The sequence below is a fragment of the Oncorhynchus keta genome, chromosome 6, assembly GCF_023373465.1.
Source record: "Oncorhynchus keta strain PuntledgeMale-10-30-2019 chromosome 6, Oket_V2, whole genome shotgun sequence".
Classification (NCBI taxonomy): Eukaryota; Metazoa; Chordata; class Actinopteri; order Salmoniformes; family Salmonidae; genus Oncorhynchus; species Oncorhynchus keta.
The window spans coordinates 24202500-24225181 of NC_068426.1; the positions used below are offsets into that span (position 1 = coordinate 24202500).

The following is a 22682-nucleotide window of genomic DNA, read 5'->3' on the forward strand; positions in this document are numbered from 1 at the left end:
GCTGAGACAGGAGGGGTCAGGAGACACTGTGGCCCCATCCGAGGACACCCCCGGACAGGGCCAAACAGGAAGGATATAACCCCACCCACTTTGCCAAAGCACAGCCCCCACACCACTAGAGGGATATCTTCAACCACCAACTTACCATCCTGAGACAAGGCTGAGTATAGCCCACAAAGATCTCCGCCACGGCACAACCCAAGGGGGGGGGCGCCAACCCAGACAGGATGACCACAACAGTGAATCAACCCACTCAGGTGACGCACCCCCTGCAGGGACGGTATGAGAGAGCCCCAGTAAGCCAGTGACTCAGCCCCTGTAATAGGGTTAGAGGCAGAGAATCCCAGTGGAAAGAGGCAGCTGTCAATCGTTGTCCCTGATTGAGAATCATACTTAGGTAGCCTGGTTTCACTTTTGAGTTGTGTGTGGTTGTCTTCCGTGTCAGTGCTTGTTGCCACACGGGACTGTTTCGGTTATTCATGTTTATTGTTTTGTTCCAGTGGTGTTTTTTGATGAAACATTATGGACACTTACCACGCTGCACATTGGTCCTCCGATCCTTCTCGCTACTCCTCTTCGGAAGAGGAGGACGAGATCCGTTACAATGAGAGATAATCAAAGAATGATTTACTTCAAGTTGGTGTTAAAGGCCATGCCTCACTTGAGGAGGACTGGTGTGAGTGATATGTGTGTTGAACAATTGTTTTGTTATTTGTTACATATTATTTGAGAAGTAAAACAAATTTGTTCACACTTATAGTGTACGTCTGAGGGCTTTCTAGTGAAGTGTGATTGAGTACAATTGGCAGCCACATTACACAGTTCGCTATTTCAATAGTTGTTTTTCTAAAGTTAGACATACTGTACATGTTAGCATTGTATAATTAAACGTACTGTGGGCTGATATTTTGAAGTATGATATGTTTATGGGGTAAACCTTTTAATTATTGGAGACATTGAACAGCAAAACTCTCTTATGCTTCCTGAGCATCTCGTGATTTAAAGTGGATCATTTATCATTGGTGATGGCGTTAGCAATATTAGCATTTCTAATATCGGAGTCCTATATACCCGATACTTGTTTGAATAATTTTTAACAACCATTTTTATCTCGCAATTGTTCATAGTTGTTAGTCCATCCAACTGTGACTGCCATCGAGAGCAAAGTTGCTCTAATACCACTTCACTCCAGTAAAGTTGACAAAGCACTGAGATGTAATGCAGAGCTGCACATTTTCCTAACCGAGTCACCACTAGAACATAGGCCGTTGCCTGACCCCAAGGACAAAAGTGCACTCAATAACTGTCCACTGTCCAGATGAGGTAAGCCTTCATCGCAATCCCTTAAGCCCCTAAAGTCTGACATGGTGCAATAGAGTACATGAAGGATTCTTCTTTTAGAGATTAAATTGAAAGTCTCTCCCACTCAACTCTTGATTAATTGGAAGGGTTTTTATCTTGCGTTAATCTGTGCCTGTTGTGTATTGTCCTCCAGCAGTGCCAAGCGATAAAATCGGGGCACTGCGACGAGACGTGATGCTGTGCTACATCAGGTATTCTATATGATAATGAATAACAGGAGGGAAAGAAAAAGATTGAATCACTGAGCGTTATGTTGAGATAACGACCATTCGTCCTGATGAGCTTTTCTTCAGATGTGTATCTCGTATGACAGCAGCTTCGGTGTATCACTTGCTTAGATTGTGGAGTCAATGTATTTTTATGGTTGTTATAAATATGACTTGGAGCATTACATTATGATGGAATTAGTTTTTTTTTGCCATTTCTCTATCGAGACATTGTTTTCTTCCTAATGATATTATTTTTACTAGCCTACGTTTTGATAGTTGTAAGCCGTTCGAAAAAGCTAGCGTTGCCTAGCATTCAGACAGAGTTGCTGAACCCTTGATAAATGTGTCAACCTACTCTCCTAACCCACCTGAATATCCATTTACTTGTTAGATTCCACTTATCAAATACATAGTATAACCAATTCCAAAGTACACGTTTTATGTGCCTTTATTTCCTTTGAACATCTTTCTGAGATGTGCCTTAATCTTTTGTGTGGGTATAGTTTTGCCTGATCCTCTTTTCTCTGATCATCTGTCTAACTTCCGTCAAGTGTTTTAGTAGTTCGCCATGGCAAGAATACAAATGATGCTGTGCTCACTTCTCAAACAGACAGACTGACTTGTTCTAGGTTAGACGGCCCTAGCCTTGGCTGTTAGGTTCATATGTCGACTTGTGCCAGAGCTATCAAATAGTCCCGAATGAAATACATTTATTAAACCTGCTGTGACAAAAGTTCCTTAAACTGTGAGTGTTGAAAGGCTTTGAGTGCCTTGTAATGAGTGCTTGTACACTGTTCTCTTTCCCTACTGCATTTGAAACAAACTCTTGTCATTAGCTGAATTCTCCAGACATTCTTTCTCTGGTCTGGTGGCCATTTTAATTGTTGTTTCTCTTTCTTCAGCTAGCGACAGGGTAGAAGTACCACACATAGCCCTGCCTGTGTCAACTGTGAAGGGGAGAGGCAATTAAAATGCACCCACTGGAATCCAATCACACCTGGCTGACACTTGATTGGCCTGAGATTTTTGAGAAGTAAAACTCTATTACAAACAAGGTCACTAGCAAAAACACCTACACACACCACGCTCATCACTCAAATCACCTTAACCCCCTGGTTTTATGCTGGAAGAAAAGGGTTTTGACAAAAGTCTTACGACAGCTGAAGGTACTGACGTTTTCTTTGATACTTTGATACAATTCGTGAGGCCTTTCTTTGGTTTAAATCACTTTAAAAAGTAATACGTTTCGCTCATTACATTTGTTGGAAACCCATTGCCTAGAACCATTTGAATAACCCAACTCAAAGTATTTTAGTGTCCAATACTTTATGTAATAATGTGACATCACCACCTATTAGGTTCTCGTTAGTTGTAAGTTTTGTGTTTTATGAACATTTTGACACTAAATTGCATTATGTATTCTGAACGATCATTATTGAAATTAGTACAGGGATATGTTGTAGTGAACATAACAATTGAGTCTCCCTTCAATTTAAATATTAATGTGTTAAGTAGTTCTGATTAGTAATTTTCAGTCGTAGTGTCTTAATATTTTACATTGTTTAATGTACTTGGCGATTTGTCATTTTAACCCACCTTGTGCTCTTTCCTTTAGCAGTAATTGGGGGTAGAGATGTAAGCATTATAGGATGCTGCATTAGTCTCTGTCATTAAGAGTGGTGCACATAACCTTGCTGATGGTGGGAATTGATTGCCTCATTATTGAACGTCAATTTGCCAGACGGTTTTGATACCCGTTCATCGTGATCCATAACACCTCACAGCACAACAAACTGCTTAAACACAAAGGTCATTATTTACACAGGGCAAACATTTACATACGTGTGTACTGGACTGTATTTGACACTGATCCCTTCGGGCAACCGAAAGGTTAAAAACACAATTTACTCTGAAGTCTGAGCTGGAGCTAAAAAGAAACTTAGAGCATGGGAGGGAAAAGGTGCTCTTTTATAATGTTCTCTAGAGCTAGTTCTTGCCCTTCTCAATTCTGATCACACCAATGTATTTGCACAGCGCTGTCACATATAGCAGTTCAACTTCACAGGCTCTCTAGGAGTAATTGAATCCATGGCATAACTGACCTTTAACACATGTATTGACTTTATATCTTGCCCAAAATTGCCTCTTCACTTTTTTGAAATATCTGTAATTGAACTTTCAATAATGTTCCAACCTTGTGTGTTTATGGGCACAAAATCAAATGTCAAAATGCCATGGTTAGGTTTATTAATATTCTAAAATACGATACAAGCTTTGATACGGTTGCAATCACACACACACAGGCAGAGCAAGTATAAACTCTCACCTTACAGCTTCTGCCTGAGAGAACAGATGTGGCCAGGTAGTGTACACACTGATTGTGTCAGAGGGAAAATTACTTTTTCCACCTCCACACAAATCTAGAATGACACTGCAACAGGACAGCAGGGGGGTATACTCTGTGTACTTAGCATTTATAAGATTTGGCCAAACATTCAAAGTTTGTTAATTTTCTTGAATATGTCTTGATTGATGCAGTTGGTGTTTGGAATGAGCGTGCAAAAAGGAGAATTAATGTCTTGTTCTAAGGCATTCACTTAATAAAAGTGTCTGTGTGCTTACCCCATAATAACAATTTACATTGCATAGACTCTCAAATATCGATGACCAAACATCTACTATTTAGAAATAACATTAATAAAAGCTACAGTATACCTGATGAAGTCAGCTAGAAAATGTTAAAACCTCCTTTGTCTCCTTACAGGAAGTCCATACACCTCTGGTGCCATGCCAGCCACCCCAATACTCATCTTCAAGTATCATTTGCCGTGACTGTAAATGGAGAGCAGATCTGAGACGGATTCCCCGTAAGGCTTGGCTGGATACAGTATTAGGCCCCGGTATCTGAACTCATATCACTCAATACCTTTTGTGTGTCTCTCTGTATAAGGTAATCTCTGCTATCCCTCCTTTGCATGAAAACCCCATTAATTTCTCTAGCTGTAACGGTTCTCTTGTGGTGAAGGAGAGTCGGACCAAAATGCAGCGCGTAGATTGCTATCCATGTTTAATAAACAAACGTAAAACATGAATCAATACAAATACAACAAAAAATAACGTAATGAACGTAACGAAAACCGAAACAGCCTATACTTGTGTAAACTAACACAGAGACAGGAACAAGGACACTAAGGACAATCACCCACGAAACACACAAAGAATATGGCTGCCTAAATATGGTTCCCAATCAGAGACAACGATAAACACCTGCCTCTGATTGAGAACCACTTCAGACAGCCATAGACTTAACTAGAACACCCCACTAAGCCACAATCCCAATACCAACACACCACATACAAAAACCCCATGCCACACCCTGGCCTGACCAAATAAATGAAGATAAACACAAAATACCTCGACCAGGGCTTGACACTAGCACTGTTATCGCTGGATAATTCCTACAGGCGTAGTTGTGAATTGGGGCGGGTTCATCATATAATAAGTGGCCTACCCTGGCGTTACATGCTCTACCAACTGAGCTACAGAAGGACCAACCAATGATAAACCAGTTATCGGCCTATTGTGGCTGTGGCACTGTAATGTGGTTGTGTATCTGGGAGAGGCGATGGCAATTCAGATGGTAGTTTAATGTGAACAAAAAAAGGCATTGTTCCCTCTAATATTCCCTTAGATATAAATTAATTGTATTGCAAACTATTTACTTTTGACAAGGTTTACTGTCGATGAATAAACGTGTACTGTTGAATGCTATTAAATATCTTCATACCAAAACTCAAATGAAGCCGTCGTAGACAGATGCAGTACATATACTATATGTTCCTGAAGAGTATACATTGTTTACCCTATAATTTAATGGCTACTGTTCTTCCCAAAATTAATAATAACCTAACGTTTGGCGATAATTGGCTTCTTCACATTTTCAATTGATTAAAGTTGTTAATTAGAATATGATATGTGGCAATTGTAAAATGGATTTACATAACTCACTTAGACATTGAACTCTAGAAACACTAAATAACATTTTAATTGTACCCTAACAAATATACCCAAACAGATAACAAAGTTTTAAATGATTGACAGATCATGAATTATATGGAAGATGATTTTGTCGTAAAAAAGATAAAAGTTATAATACAATTAGATAATAAACCAATTTTTTTCTCAAATTAGAGAACATTTTGTTCAAACTAATAGAATGTTCCCTCAGTATAATAATAGTAATATAAAAATAAATAATGCATGGACACAGTAGTTTAGAACAGCTGTTCCCTTGACATTAAGTCAGAATACGGTAGCTATAAAGAATAGTAATTGTGCTAATTGCATAGGGTTTTATGTTTTATTAGAGTGGAGAGCTGTAATAAACTAAATACTGGCTTCAACTTACCAGTCTCTTCAGTGGACATTTAAAAATTTAAAAAAAAATCTAAACAGTTACCTGATGTTCTGATGGCAAAATAGCTGCTTTGAAATGTCTGCCACCTTGAATATGTAATAAAGATCATTTACATTTCATTTGTTTATGTTTTAGTCATATGCCAGTCAGAGAAGAGTTACATAGTATGCTCATGGAGATGAGAAAGTCAACATATCATGATATATGAAGCTAAAACTATTCTCATCCGAAGCCAAACTGACGGAGAAGCGCACTGTCACTTTAGCAGAGCTGAAAGATGTTTTTTTCCCCCAAGGTGTCAAAATGCATCAAAGCCGAGAAGCCCCAACGCAGTAAGGAAGAAATGAATAATATCTCAAGTACTGACTTTGCCGAATCCTTACAAATTTAGAGTATCATTTCATTTATTAAAAATGAGATTAAACATACCAACTCCACCGCCGCTGACCACAAGGCACTACAGAGGGTGATATGCTCAGTGGAACGCACCACTGGGTGCACACTGCCTGCCCTCCAAGACACCTTCAACACCAGATGTCGTAGCAAGGCCAAGAAGATCATCAGGGACAGGCACCCGAGCCACGGCCTGTTCACCCCACTTCCATCACTCAGACGTGTGCAGTACAGGAGCATCTTGACTAAATCTAACAGACTGGCCAATAGATTCTACCCCCCCCAGACCATCAGGCTGCTGAATAGCCACCCAATGGACATTTATCATGCTGAATTAGCCACCACTATTCCTTAGACTTGAACCCCACCACCAGCATGTAGCTGTTTTCATACTATATGTTATTTTTCAGGAAGTGAGCCATTTGTAGATGATTGATCATGCCATGGGCCTTGCCCTTGCTCAGTGGCTGTGAAAGGGGTGAGGGGAGGGACGGGGATCTGACACGAACATCAAGGACCCACAGTAAGTACTACATGACCGCAACCCCATTGATTCCCTCAGGAAGTCCTTGACTTGGAACTACAGTAAAAACAATAGACTTAAATGGAGGAATCAAGGTATAGCATTAGGGGGTATATATATCGTTATGTAATGTAAATATCCATCTCTCTCTCTCTCTACATCACACTACTGCTATTGGGCCAAGTATTGACGTCTGGTGCGCTGCAATCTGGTACATATATATGTACAGTATGCTGGGTGTGAATTCAACCTCATCAAGTCATCAAGAGTATCCGTCATAATGCTAATAAATGATAACTTATTTCCTCACTACTTGAAACACATCAAAAATTACCATAATCACATACGATGTTATTAACTAACTAGAGCTAGAGAAAAGCTGAGAATTTAATTGAGAATTAATGTAGACAAATATTTTCTAAATGTCAGGTACACATAAAGAGCTAAAGGTTGCTGTAGAGTCCTTACAAAATGTTTGTCTTTCTGTCCATGCGAGTTGCAACAACGGTGTGATTGGTATGCAGAAACCGTCGCTTATGAATATTTGAGAAAGCAACAATAATTGCGTACTCCACTTATTCATCCTTGAATATTTCATCCCTTTGAGTTATTTTATAATTAACTAAATACTGTACTGTTAGATTGCATGAATGCCAGTGCCTCTCTCCTTCTCTTTGCTGCCTCTCATTCTCTTTCTTCCTCAGATGCTTTTACAACAGTGCACAACATGAGGAATGTGTATTCATTTATTTCAGAGAGACAGTGGTATCCTAAATTGCATCACAATTTGAAAACTAACACCTTTTGTCAGGCTCAGATGTGCACTGGACCCTGAAATCTACCACAGCGATGTGGGTGTAGCTGGCCTCAGTAATAAGTTATTTAAGTAGAAGAGTGTGTGATTTCCCACAGATCTACGGATTCGGCTGCAAACTAGCTTATTTCTCTCAGTCAAAGGTGATCGTTATGGCTGCAGGCTGCGGGCTGTCTGCAGTTCAAAAGTACGTGTTTGCTGGGCTGGAGTTTGTGATTCTTGTAAAAAGAAGAAGCAAGGCAGGCAGACTGTACAGTACGTTGCTGCTGCCAAATGTGTACACAGTACATTGCTCCCCTAGGGCTGCTGACCAAAGGTCTACGCTGAGTCTGCTAGAAAATGTTTTCATTGTATTATTCATCCACTTGATAAATTCATAGACTAAAGCAAATCCAGTTATTAGGTTATGGTTAATTCACCTCGTTATTTTACAATTAGCCTTTTCCTAACCTTGTGTTTCTATATGTGTTCATAAAAAAGGTGTGCTCTGTATGGCACAGTTGTTCACCCATAGAGAACGTGCTTTGGACATGTTGTTCACCCATAGAGTAGAAGACATGTTTGGACATGTCATTTCTCTATGTCACACATAGAGAAAGTGTTCTGCATGTAATCCACCCATAGGAGACATGTTTAGGACACATTGTCCACCCATAGAGAACAGGTGTTGGACATGTTATCCAGCCACAGAAGACATGTTTGGACCAATACTGTATCGTATATAAACCCTGGATTGATGATGCTATGCATTGGTCATTGAGAGGCTTTGAAGCCACTGGTCAGCCATATTGGCACTCCCCAGTAGGAGCATTCCTCCACAGAAACTAATGGAATTCTACACTATTTTAACCCTTGTGTGGTGTTTGGGTCTGTGGGACCCATTTTCAATGCTTACTAAAATAAAATAATTAATACTTTTTTCAACCTGAGACTCATTGGCCTTTTTCTGTGTAGACCATATAAAATAACGCATTCCATTGAGTGCACATTGTGCACCCTCTACACATTTATATTACATGTGTGGTGTTCGGGTCCACTGAACCTGAGGGTAATAAAAGTGTGGAAAAGTGTGTGTAGGTAAAAACAAGGAAAAATTTAACAAAAAGGTTTGCTTTGTGCCTTCACTCTGCCTTTCTCCTCCCTGGGCCTGCTGCTTCAACATAGCACCAAGAACCTGTCTGTCTCCCACTTTTCTCGCACTCTTTACCATTGTTGTCACACCCTGACCATAGAGAGCCCTTGGTTCGCTATGGAGTAGTAGGTCAGGGTGTGACTAGGGGGTGTTCTAGCTCAATACTTCTATGTTGGTGTTTTGTCTCGTTCCCAATTAGAGGCAGCTGGTATTCGTTGCCTCTAATTGGGGATCATATTTAGGTAGCCATTTTTCCCATCTGTGTTTGTGGGACATTGTTTTGTGTTTGTGCATTTGCACCACTACTTTCACGTTTCGTTATTGGTTTATTGTTTTTGTTTTAATGTTTCACCGTAATGAAGATTACATTTACATTTACATTTAAGTCATTTAGCAGACGCTCTTATCCAGAGCGACTTACAAATTGGTGCATTCACCTTATGACATCCAGTGGAACAGCCACTTTACAATAGTGCATCTAAATCTTTTAAGGGGGGTGAGAAGGATTACTTTATCCTATCCTAGGTATTCCTTAAAGATGTGGAACTTCAATCACGCTGCGCCTTGGTCCGCTCATTACGACGATCGTGACATTGTAGTGTGTGAAACTACACAATGTCTGGCGGGATCCTGCACAATGTTATTACAATACACTATTTTTTGTAAATAAAAAAATACGTATTTTCCCACGCTCTACCCCAGCCAGGTGCAAATTGGGTGAGTGACACAACAAATAAATAGCTTTGAATGTGTTGCTCCTTACTACAATCTATCACTATGGAAAAATAATCACTGCTCAAAGGGCCTTAGGAAAACATTTTGCAGAGAGAAGCTAGTGTGTAAGGAGTGTCTTCCACTTTGGAAGATGAAGAAATGTCTTAATATGTAGAGAATATCTCTGTCAATTCGGAGTCTGACAGTGAGTTGGAAGAAGAGGATGAGATTGACCCTCAGCCAACCCCAGGACAAGCCCGTCAGCAGCCAGCCCCAGGACCAGCCCGTCAGCAACCAGCTCATCAGCAGTCTGCAGGATGAAAAATATGGATGTGAAAAAATTGTGAAATTGAATGGTATTCCTGCCCAAGCAGGAATGTGATAAGGATGCAATCAGGGCCGACGCGGACAGCGGTTACTCATGTTCAGGACATAACGTCTTCTTTTGAACTGTTCATCCCAGACACCATACAGAAAATCATTCTGGACTGCACTAATTTGAAGGGAAGGCGTGGTTTTGGAGTGAGATGAACCAAACTCATTGACATGCATACTTTGGGTTCTTATCCTTGCTGGTCTTTTCAGATCCAATGGGAATCCACAGAATCCCTGTGGGATGCAGAGAACTTTTCAGTGCAACAATGTCTCTGGAAAACTTCCACATGATTTCCTGTATTATCTGCTTCAATAACCGAGGCACCAGACCAGCTCGGTGGCAGAGAGACAAGCTAGCTGCAATCTGGTCAGTGGCGGACAAGTGGGTGGACCGCCTTCCTCTGTTTATACAACCCTGCGCCCAACGTTACAGTAGATGAGCAGCTTATGCCATTTAGGGGCCGCTGCCCCTTCAGGCAGTACATACCGTCTAAACCCACAAAATATGGAATCAAGATCTGGGCTGCTTGCTTCATCATATGCGTGGAACTTGCAAGTGTATACAGGAAAGAGAGATGGAGGAGCCCCTGAGAAGAACCAAGGGATGCCGGTTGTCCTGGACATGACACAGGGACTCTGTGGCCACAACGTCATAAGCAGAGACAGGAACTCCTCAAGAGGAAGCTGACGATGGTAGAAACAGTACGAAGAAACAAGGCAGATCTCCCACCTCAGCTGTTGAATACACGGAACAGGCCTTTCAATTCCTCTCATTTTGTGTTCACGGCCGACACGTCCCTTGTGCCCAACATGCCAAAGAAAGGCAAAAATGTGGTACTCATGAGTACGCTGCATAGGGATGGGAGAATCTGTGGCCAGGTACATCAAAAACCATAAATAATAATGGATTACAATGCCAGAAAAGGAGGGGTGACAATTTAGACTAGCTGGTGACTGGCTACAGCTGCAAAAGAATAACCCTACGCTGGCAACTTGTGCTATCCTCCAACATCTTGGGCATCTTGGAGTACAACACGTTTGTTATCTGGATGGTGTTGAACCCAGATTGGAACAGAGTGAAGCTCCAGAGGAGCTGGGCAAGCCATTGGCAAGACCTCAAATCCAGATGAGGCAACATATCCCAACGACCCCAGCTTCTGCATCCATCATGAGGAGGAATCAAATCAAATCAAATTTTGGTCACATACACATGGTTAGCAAATGTTATTGCGAGTGTAGCAAAATGATTGTGCTTCTAGTTCTGACAGTGCAACAATATCTAACATGTAATCTAACAATTCCACAACAAGGATGCTGGTGCCCCATCTGCCCGAATCACAGAACCAACCATTCCAATACCGGAATGAGTGTGAGTGATATTGTTGCATGTGTGTGTCTGACTCTCAGCCTGCTGTAACTATATATGTGAGTGAGAGAGGGAGATGTTAGTCAAATTCCTGAACTAAGTGTTTTCATCATTCTAGATTGCAGCCGATAGCAAAAAGAAGAAGCACTGTGATGTGTGTGGACCCAAGGACAGGAAGACACAGTACACATGCAGCAAGTGCAAGAAATACATTTGCAACACACACATAGTAAAACTCTGTCCCTCATGTGGTGTGTAGACCGAAAGTAATTTGTTATTTCCATAAAATACTGTATGTAAAATTAGTCCTTACAATTTGTTCAGTTTAAAGAAATACACATCAATAATGAAGAAAACCTTGTTTCATTTATAATTCTTCAAGATAAACATTGTTTATTCCACCATGTCTTGTTTACAAAAATCACATAAAAAAATAGAGCTTTTATTGCTAAATATAATCTAGCTGAGGTAAATGGTAAATATTAACCATGTATGCATGCTGTCTATATTGATATAAGTCAACATTTAAGTATTTTTACATAAATTGTTATGGCTGTATTGTTTTAAAAACCCAATAATGTTGGGTCCATCAGACCTGCGAACATTGGGTGAATAAAAAAAACATGAACACTACAAGAGTTAATGAAATGTTTTAAGGAAAGATTTACATTTATTTCAGTAAAAAAAAATGGTGATGGGGACAGTAACATTATTAATCTCCATATATTTAAAAACAAAAATGTATTTGTATGTTTAGCTCACATAATATAATTTAACTTAAGGGGTCGGTAATAGAGAAAATGTGGCAAAAGTGAATATAGAACATTATAAATGCATTTCTATAGCTTCCAAAATATTTTTTTTTACAATGGTTGGGGATTGCCAAAATGGAGGCATGATGCAGTGCCCCCTAACAGTCATCTACTGTATACAGTTGAAGTCGGAAGTTTACATACACCTCAGCCAAATACATTTAAACTCAGTTTTTCACAATTCCTGACAATTAATCCAAGTAAAAGTTCCCTGTTTTAGGTCAGTTTAGGATCACCACTTTATTTTAAGAATGTGAAGTGTCAGAATAATAGTAGAGAGAATGATTTATTTCAGCTTTTATTTCTTTCATCACATTCCCAGTGGGTCAGAAGTTCACATACACTCAATTAGTATTTGGTAACATTGACTTTAAATTGTTTAACTTGGGTCAAACGTTCCGGGTAGCCTTCCACAAGCTTCCCACAATAAGTTGGGTGAATTTTGGCCCATTCCACCTGACAGAGCTGGTATTACTGAGTCAGGTTTGTAGGCCTGCTTGCTCGCACACACTTTTACAGTTCTGCCCACAAATGTTCTATAGGGTTGAGGTCAGGGCTTTGTGATGGCCACTCCACCTTGGCTTTGTTGTCCTTTAGCCATTTTGCCACAACTTTGGAGGTATGCTTGGGGTCATTGTCCACTTGTAAGCCCCATTTGCGACCAAGCTTTAACTTCCTGACTGATGTCTTGAGATGTTGGTTCAATATATCCACCTAATTTTAAATTCCTCATGACGCCATCTATTTTGTGAAGTGCACCAGTCCCTCCTGCAGCAAAGCATCCCCACAACATGATCCTGCCACCCCCATGCTTCACAGTTGGGATGGTGTTCTTCGGGCTTGCAAGCTTCCCCCTTTTTCCTCCAAACATAATGATGGTCATTATGGCATAACAGTTCTATTTTTGTTTCATCATACCAGAGGATATTTCTCCAAAAAGTAAGATCTTTGTCCCCATGTGCAGTTGCAAACCGTAGTCTGGCTTTTTTATAGCGGTTTTTATAGTAGTGGCTTCTTCCTTGCTGAGCGGCCATTCAGGTTATGTTGATATAGGACTCATAGATACTTTTGTACCTGTTTCCTACAGCATCTTCACACGGTCCTTTGCTCTTGTTCTGGGATTGATTTGCACTTTTCGCACCAAAGTACGTTCATCTCTAGGAAACAGAACGCTTCTACTTCCTGAGCAGTATGACGGCTGTGTGGTCCCATGGTGTTTATACTTGCGTACTATTGTTTGTACAGATGAACGTGTTACCTTCAGACATTTGGAAATTGCTCCCAAGGATGACCCAGACTTGTGGAGGTCTACACATTTTTTTTCAGTCTTGGCTGATTTCTTTTGATTTTCTCATGATGTCAAGCAAAGAGGCACTGAGTTTGAAGGTAGGGCTTGAAATACATCCAAAGGTACACCTCCAATTGACTCAAATGATGTCAATTAGCCTACCAAAAGCTTCTAAAACCCTGAGATAATTTTCTGTATTTTTCCAAGCTGTTTAAAGGCACAGTCAACTTAGCGTATGTAAACTTCTGACCCTCTTGAATTGCGATACTGTGAATTGTAAGTGAAATAATCTGTCTGTAAACAATTGTTTGAAAAATTACTTGTGTCATGCACAATGTAGATGTCATAACTGACTTGTGTTATATATATAGATAAACATTCATACACATAGCTCATATATTATACAGCGCCAAGCTAAACCGCCTGACTCAAGTCATTTTGCGTACCCCTGCTAAAACAGGATCCAGCTCACACACCCAGCAATAAAACTGCCCCTCTCTGTTCTCTTCTTTCACGACCCCCTCTGCTCTCCTGTATCGGATTTCCTGACACACAAATTCCTTCTTGTTTAAACACACAATATCTAACCCCCCTCTACTGGTCGGGTGCTCAGAGCAGAAGGCTCTGCTGTGCACCAATAGGGCTCCTGCTCTGGCTAGAGCAGGTCCGCCTCCAACCCTACGGGACCATTCAGAAGGCGACACGACAAGACTCTACCTACTTTATTCTATGTATAAAAATGACTGTAAACCTTTGTATAAGTCCCTTTTTCACCTGACTCCTTACTGAGTTATATGAACTAGGTCCGTGCACGTAAAACTGCAGGACAAGATATCTTTTGACTCATTAAAAGTGCCTTTTGTTACAACTGAAATACACTTTGTCTAGTGTCCGTGATTTGGTCTCAACTCTCCAATATATAAACACTAACACTTGCCAAAACTATAGTTTGTTAACAAGAAATTTGTGGAGTGGTTGAAAAACAAGTTTTAATGACTCCAACCTAAGTGTATGTAAACTTCCGACTTCAGCTGTGTATAAATCATTGGTTTGGACAGTGACACAAGCATGGACATGTTGTCCACCCAAAGAGGACATGTCCACGCATAGAGGAAAATATATTCATAGATCGTTATTATTGTTGACATGGGTCAATCATTTTGATTGATTAACAGGCCCCTCTCCATCCCATTTTACCGTGAGACAGATGGTGATTTGTGGTCATCAATCAAACTTTGCAACCAAGTCAAAGTTTGTCCCTTAACAGTATGCCCCTGCCACTCCAGTCAGATGTGTCTCAATAAAGGATATGGAATCTAAGGAGATTAAGTCAGCACTGTACAGTGCGCTATCTATCATGTAATACAGGATATTTAAAAATGTACTACACAGCACTCATGTTCTTAGTTGGATCTTAGAGAAAATATCAAATTATATGATTATATGATTTAGTAAGCTGATAACTACTCAATGGTGATAGAGGAAAATGTAATTAAAAAGGATATCTATGTAAGACTCTACTGTCAAATACTTATGTCAAGTGCTAATGTCAAATACTTTACAACCTCTTCTATTTCAATCCAGGGACCAGGATGATTTCCTCATGGTCCACTCCATCAGCATAGGCATGGGGCATCAATACTACAGTTATTCCATTTGTCAACAGTCAGTACATGGTAATCACAGGAACAGAGAAGACACGGAGGGGCCAGCATCAAACTGAAGTCAATAACTGTCAGCAGTAACCATCAGTAACCTGCTGCCCTGGCCTCATCCCCTACAGCAGTGCTGCCAATACGCCCCGGGCACCGCGTCATCTCAAAAAGTCCATGTTACGAGTCAGTCAAGTTGATACAATACTTCAAGGCTCTTTACATGTGGCACACATAAACGGAGATGACACAACAGAGTTTTATAGGGAAAACATGCTCAGTGAGAAGCCACATGTTGGGGATATGTTTAGATAGTAGATGAATAATGACAATACCTTTGAGTCTCGACACAGAATAAGTATAGTATTGTGGTATATGTAGATTACAGCTGTAGTATGCAGTGGTATCATTTGCTATGTACGTAAAGTAACTATGCATATGTACACAGGTCTATGCGGTTTAGTTTAATTTAGCTGGAGCCAATCAATGATAAAGTTGTATAGTCCCTGAGGGAAAGTTTGTTTATTCATACATTAGTATGGATGGGACCGTGACAGTACAGACAGCATATGTTAATCAGAATAGTCCTGCATTACCAAACCCATCTGTCAAAATTATACAGTGTGTAATATAATGAGTTGGTTTCAACATAAATGTTTTTGTAGTTAGATTTTCATTATACTGTCCATTCAAGTACATCATCAGCCCAGTGAAGTATATAGGCTACAGTAAAATTTGCAGAATAATTGTAATTGCACAGAATGACAGCAGCAGTGCACAAAATGTCTGACATAGAAGAGTATGCTGGTTTTAATGCCTCACATTCTCTGACTGTACACACTACACTCTGAAAAATAAAGCTTTAGATTTGTTCTAAAAAAGCGTTTGTGACTGGGGTGGTACCCTGTAAGGTCATTCTTTGTACCCTTAGTTAACAACTCACCCTGTCTTTCAAAGATAATTCATAAAAATCCAAATAACTTCACAGATCTTCATTGTAAAGGGTTTAAACACTGTTTCCACATGCTTGTTCAATGAACCATAAACACTTAATGAACATGCACCTGTGGAAGGGTCGTTAAGAAAATAACAGCTTACAGACGGTAGGCAATTAAAGGTCACAGTTATGAAAACTTAGAGGCCTTTCTACTGACCCGGATCTCAATCCATTGAGCACGTCTGGGACTTGTTGGATCGGAGGGTGAGGGTTAGGGCCATTCCTCCAAAGAAATGTCAGGGAACTTGCAGGTGCCTTGGTAGAAGAGTGGGGTAACATCTCACAGCAAGAACTGGCAAATCTGGTGCGATCCATGAGGAGGAGATGCACTGCAGTACTTAATGCAGCTTGTGGCCACACCAGATATTGACTGTTATTTTGACCTCCCCCCTTTGTTCAGGGACACAATATTCAATTTCTGTTAGTCACGTGTCTGTGGAACTTGTTCAGTTTATGTTTCAGTTGTTGAAACTTGTTATGTTCATACAAATATTTACACGTGTTATGTTTGCTGAAAATAAACGCAGTTGACAGTGAGAGGAAATTTCTTTTTTTGCTGAGTTTAGGTACATAATTGCACCCCAGTTCATACCTCAGACAGTACCTTTCATAAATATAGTCCACTGGTAAAAATGTGTTTTTTTGTTTTGAAAATGTAGATGTTGTCTTTATAGGGTTAGTATGGATGGGACCATGGCTGTGCAGATGGCATATGTTAATCAGAAAAGTTCTACATTACCAAACCCATCTGTCAAAATGATATGCTGTATAATATATAGAGTTGGTTTTAACAGAAATATGTGCTTGTAGTTAGATTTTCATTATACTCTCCATTCAAGTACATCCTAAGCCCATTGAAGTACAGTTCCAGTCAAAAGTTTGGACACGACAACTCATTCTAGGGTATTTCTTTAGCTTTACAAATTTTTGCATTGTTTAATATTATTGAAGACATCAAAACTATAAAATAAAACATATTGAATCATGTAGTAACCAAAAATGATTAAACAAATCAAAATATATATTTGAGCTTTGCACATTCTTGGCATTATCTCAACCAGCTTTGTGAGGTAGTCACCTGAAATGCACTTCAATTAAAAGGTGTGCCTTTTTCAAAGTTAAATAGTGGACTTTATTTCCTTCTTAATGCGTTTGAGCCAATCAGTTGCGTTATGACAAGGTAAGGGTGGTATACAGAAGATAGCACTATTTGGTAAAATACCAAGTCCATATTATGGCAAGAACAGCTCAAATAAGCAAAGAGTAACAACAGTCCATCATTACTTAAAAACAGGAAGGTCAGTCAAGACGTTTGAAAGTTTCTACAAGTGCAGTCGCAAAAACCATCAAGCACTATGATGAAACTGTCTCTCGTGAGGACCAACACAGGAAATGAAGACCCAGAGTTATCTCTGCAGCAGAAGATAAGTTCATTAGCGTTACCAGCCTCAGAAATTGCAGCCCAAATAAATGCTTCACAGAGTTGAAGTACCAGACACATCTCAACATCAACTGTTCAGAGGAGACTGCGTGAATCAGGTCTTCATGGTCAAATTGCTGCAAAGAAACCATTAATAAAGAACACCGATAAGATGAAGAGACTTGCTTGGGCCAAGAAACACGAGCAATGGACATTACACTGGTGGAAATCTGTCCCGTGGTCTGATGAGTCTCAATTTGATTTTTGGTTCCAACCGCCGTGTCTTGTGAGATGCAGAGTAGGTGAATGGATGATCTTCACATCTGTGGGTGCCAACGTGAAGCATGGAGGACCAGGTGTGATGGTGTGGGGGTGTGTTGAAGTATATAATTCATTTAGCTCGTCTGGTAGGCTTGTGTCACTGGGAAGCTAGCGGCTGGGATTCCCTTTGTGGTCTGTAAAAATGTGCAAGCCTTGCCACATCTGACGAGCGTCAGAACCGGTGTAGTAGGATTCAATCTTAGTCCTGTTTCACGCGTTGCCTGTTTGATGATTCGTCTGAGGGCATAGTATGATTTCTTATAAGAGTCCGGGTTAGAGTCCCGCTCCTTGAAATTGGCAACTCTACCCCTTAGTGCGGATGTTGCCAGTAATGTATGGCATCTGGTTGGGTTATGTACGCACAGTCACTGTGGGGACGACGTCATCGATGCACTTATTGATGAAGCCGGTGACTGATGTGGTATACTACTCAATGGAATCGGATAAGTCCCAGAACATATTCCAATCTGTGCTAGGACAACAGTCATGTAGCTTAGCATCTGCGTCATCTAACCACTTTCATATTGAGTGAGTCACTGGTACTTTGTGCTTAAGTTTTGCTTGTAAGAAGGAATCAGGTGGATAGAATTATGGAGGGGTGTCACGCCTGCTCCCGCTCCCCCTCCCTGGCGCTCGATGGCACCAGGCTACCCATCATCATACACACCCGTTGCAAACATTACGTGCAGCTGCGCTCATTGGACTCACCTGGACTCCTTCACTTTGTTGATTACCCCGTGTATATCTGTCTGTTCCTTCGTTGTGTTCCCGGTGTCCGCATTGTTCGGTATTGTGTTTGCTATGTGTTCCTGACCAGACACTGTTCCTGTTCCGTTTCATGTCCGCTAATAAATCTTCACTCCATGTACCTGCTGCTTATCTCCTGTGTCGCTCCCTTTACAGAATGCGGACACCACTACAAGAAGCATCGCAGAGTTATTTTTGCTTTGTGGGTGACGTCGGACCCAGGGGCCACCGCCGGGGACCGGGGGTGCCTAAGCCAGCTCGTCGGGCTTCCATGCCCTAGCTGGCTCGAGAGGTTTCCTTGCCCTGGTTGGCTCGGAAGGCTACCATCCCACGTCATGTTTCAGCCGGCTTGTGGGGCTCCTTATGCCTCAGCCAGCCCATGAGTTTTCTTGTTTTCTTGGTGACGTCGGGCTTGGATTCCACCGCCGATGGAACCGGTCGTGCCTAGACCAGCTCATCGGGCTTCCACGCCTTAGCTGGCTCGAGAGGTTTCCTTGCCTCGGTTTGCTCAGCAGGTTCCCATCCCAAGTCATGATTCATGGAGTTTCTACGCCGCAGCAGGATCTCAACCGGATCTCAACCGGATCTTCAGGCTCCCACGCCTCTGTTGGTCACCAGGCTCCCACGCCTCTGCTGGTTTGTCTGGCTTCTATGTCAGGCTCGCCCAGTCGGGAAGCCGGGTGGCACCCCTAGGGGGGGGTAATGTCATGCCTGCTCCCGCTCCCCCTCCCTGGCGCTCGAGGACCCCAGGCTACCCGTCACAATTACACACCTGTTACCAACATTACACTCAGCTGCCCTCATTGGACTCACCGGACTCCTTCACTTTCTTGCATTCCCCGTGTATATCTGTCTGTTCCTTGGTTGTGTTCCCGGTGTCCACATTATTCCGTATTGTGTTTGTTATGTGTTCCTGTCCAGACGCTGTTCCTGTTCTGTTTCATGTCCGTTAGCTAAATAACTTTCACTCCCTGTACCTGCTTCTCATCTCCTGTGTCGCTCCCTTTACAGGGCGAGGGGCTTTGTACTGTGTGTGGAGTAAAGGTGGTCTAGAGATTGTTTTCCTCTTGTTGCACATGTAACATGCTGTAAGAAATAAGTTAAAACGCATTTAAGTTTCCCTGCATCAAAGCCCATGGCCTCTAGGAGCTTCGCCTCTAGATGATCATTTTCTTGTTTGCTTATGGCTTTATACAGCTCGCTGAGTGCGGCCTTAGTGAGAGCATCAGTTTGTGGTGGTAAATAGACAGCTTCGAAAATATAGATGAAAATTCTCTTGGAAAATAGTTGGGTCTACAGCTTATCATGAGATACTCCAATTCATGGAAGCAAAACCTCAAGGCTTCCTTAATGTTTGATTTTGCGCATCAGCTGTTATAGACAAATACATACAGACACCCTTGTCTTACCGGAGGCAGCTGTTCTGTCTTACCTAAGCACAGAAAAACCAGCCAACTGTATATTATCCATTTCGTCGTTCAGCCACGACTTGGTGAAACATAATATATTATATTTTTTACTGTCCCGTAGTAGGATAGTCTTGAACAGAGCTCATCCATTTTATTCTCCAATAATTGAACGTTGGCCACTAGGACGGGTGGTAGAGGTGGATTACCCACTTGCCAATGAATAGCAGGACTTTAACCGGAAGCTTATAGGAAATCCCGCTATGCCCTCCGACGAACCATAAACAGGCAAAGCGTAAATTCAGGACTAAGATCGAATCGTACTACACCGACTCCGAAGCTCATCGGATGTGGCAGGGCATGCAAACTATTACAGACTACTAATTGAAGCACAGCCGAGAGCTGCCCAGTGACATAAGTCTATCAGATGAGCTAAATAACTTCTTTGCTCGCTTCGAGGCAAGTAACACTGAAACGTGCATGAGCGCATCAACTGTTCTGGACGACCTTGTGATCACGCTCTCCACAGCCGATGTCAGTAAGACCTTTAAACAGGTCAACATTCACAAGGCCGCAGGGCCAGATGGATTACCAGGACGTGCATTCCGAGCATGCGCTGACCAGATCGCAAGTGTCTTCACTGACAATATCAACCTCTCCCTGTCTGAGTCTGTAATACCAACATGTTTCAAGTAGACCACCATAGTCCCTGAGCCCAAAAACACTAAGGTAACCGACCTAAATGACTACGACCCGTAGCGCTCACGTCTGTAGCCATGAAATGCTTTGAAAGGCTGGTCATCACTCACATCAACACCATTGTCCCAGAAACCCTAGACCCACTTCAATTTTCATCAAACAGATCCACAGATGATGCAATCTCTATTGCACTCCACACTGCCCTTTCACACCTGAACAAAAGGAACACCTATGTGAGAATGACTACAGCTCAGCGTTCAACACCGTAGTGCCCTCAAAGCTCATATCTAAGCTAAGGACCCTGGGACTAAACACCTCACTCTGCAACTGGGTCCTGGGCTTCCTGACAGGCCGCACCAGGGGGAAAGGTTAGGTAAAAACACATCCGACACGCTGATTCTGAACACGGGGGCCCCTCAGGGGTGCATGCTCAGTCCCCCCTTGTACTCCCTGTTCACTCATGACTGCACGGCCAGGCACGAATCCAACGCCATCATTAAGTTTGCTGATGACACAACAGTGGAAGGCCTGATCACTGACAATGATGAGACAGCCTATAGGGAGGAGGTCAGAGACCTGACCGTATGGTGCAAGGACAAAAATCTCTCCCTCAACGTGATCAAAACAAAGGAGATGATTGTGGACTACAGGAAAAGGAGGACGGAGCACGTCCCCATTCTCATCGACTGGGCTGTAGTGGAGCAGGTTGAGAGCTTCAAGTTCCTTGGCGTCCACATCACCAACAAACAAACATGGTCCAAGCACACCAAGATAGTCGTGAACAGGGCATGACAAAACCTATTCCCCCTCAGGAGACTGAAAATATTTGGCATAGGTCCTCAGATCCTCAAAGTTTTACAGCTGCACCATCGAGAGTATCCTGACGGGTTGCATCACTGCCTGGTATGGCAATTGCTCTGCCTCCAACCACAAGGCACAGAGGGTAGTGCGAACGGCCCAGTACATCGCCGGGGTCAAGCTTCCTGCCAACCAGGACCTCTATACAAGGCGGTGTCAGAGGAAGGCCCTAAAAATTGTCAAAGACTCCAGCCATCCTAGTCACAGTTCTCTTTGCTACCGCACGGCAAGTGGTACTGGAGCACTAGTCTTGGTCCAAGAGGCTCGTAATGTATATTGCCCCGAATATTGTTATTTACCACTGCTCTTTAATCATTTTTGAGTCTTTTCTCTTAATTTTTCTCTTAAAGGTATTTTCTTAAAACTGCATTGTTGGTTAAAGGCTTGTCAGTAAGCATTTCACTGTAAGGTAGACCTTTTGTATTCGGCGCATGTGACAAATAAAATATGATTTGATTTGATTCTCACAAGGCACCCGGACCTGCGTCCCCTGAATCTGCGTCTTCTCTCATGCGAATGACGAAGATTTGGACCTGGTCGAGTATCTGGAGTAAATCCAGTTTGAGTTGAGTAATCGCTGTTCTGACAACCACAAGCTATTTTTGGTCATAAGAGACGGTGGCAGAAACATAAGATACAAATAACGTGAAAAAACACACAAAATAGCACAATTGGTTAGGAGCCCATAAAAGGTTAGCCATCTCCTCTGGCACCATTTTCTCATCTGCCCATGTACCCTAAAAAGTATTGAACATGACAATGTGAGGTCATTATGTGTACCACTAAAGGTACATTATGTGTATTTTGAACTTTTTTGCACCCAAAATAACCATACTGTACCATATCCGTACCCTTATTTATAAGTGTAGAGGTTAAAAGAGCAACGGATGATTTAGTGCCACACACTTAAGGATACACCCCTTTTTTTTTTTTTTTTTTTTTTTTTTTCAATTTTCGCCTAAAATTACATACCCAAATCTAACTGCCTGTAGCTCAGGACCTGAAGCAAGGATATGCATATTCTTAATACCATTTGAAAGGAAACACTTTGACATTTGTGGAAATGTGAAATTAATGTAGGAGAATATAACACAATAGATCTGGTAAAAGATAATACAAAATAAAAAAACAACTGTTCTTTTGTATTTTTTTGTATCGCCATCTTAAAAATGCAAGA

At 41.5% G+C, this 22682-nt stretch overlaps 1 long non-coding RNA gene across 1 annotated transcript; it reads left to right on the top strand.

Moving 5' to 3' along the window:
• The first annotated feature begins 2623 nt into the window (after positions 1 to 2623).
• On the top strand, positions 2624 to 8567 carry LOC118385666 (uncharacterized). Its single transcript, XR_004826080.2, has 3 exons — positions 2624 to 2737; positions 4336 to 4521; positions 6284 to 8567. It is a non-coding gene; the product is annotated as an uncharacterized LOC118385666 (long non-coding RNA).
• Positions 8568 to 22682: the final 14115 nt, after the last annotated feature.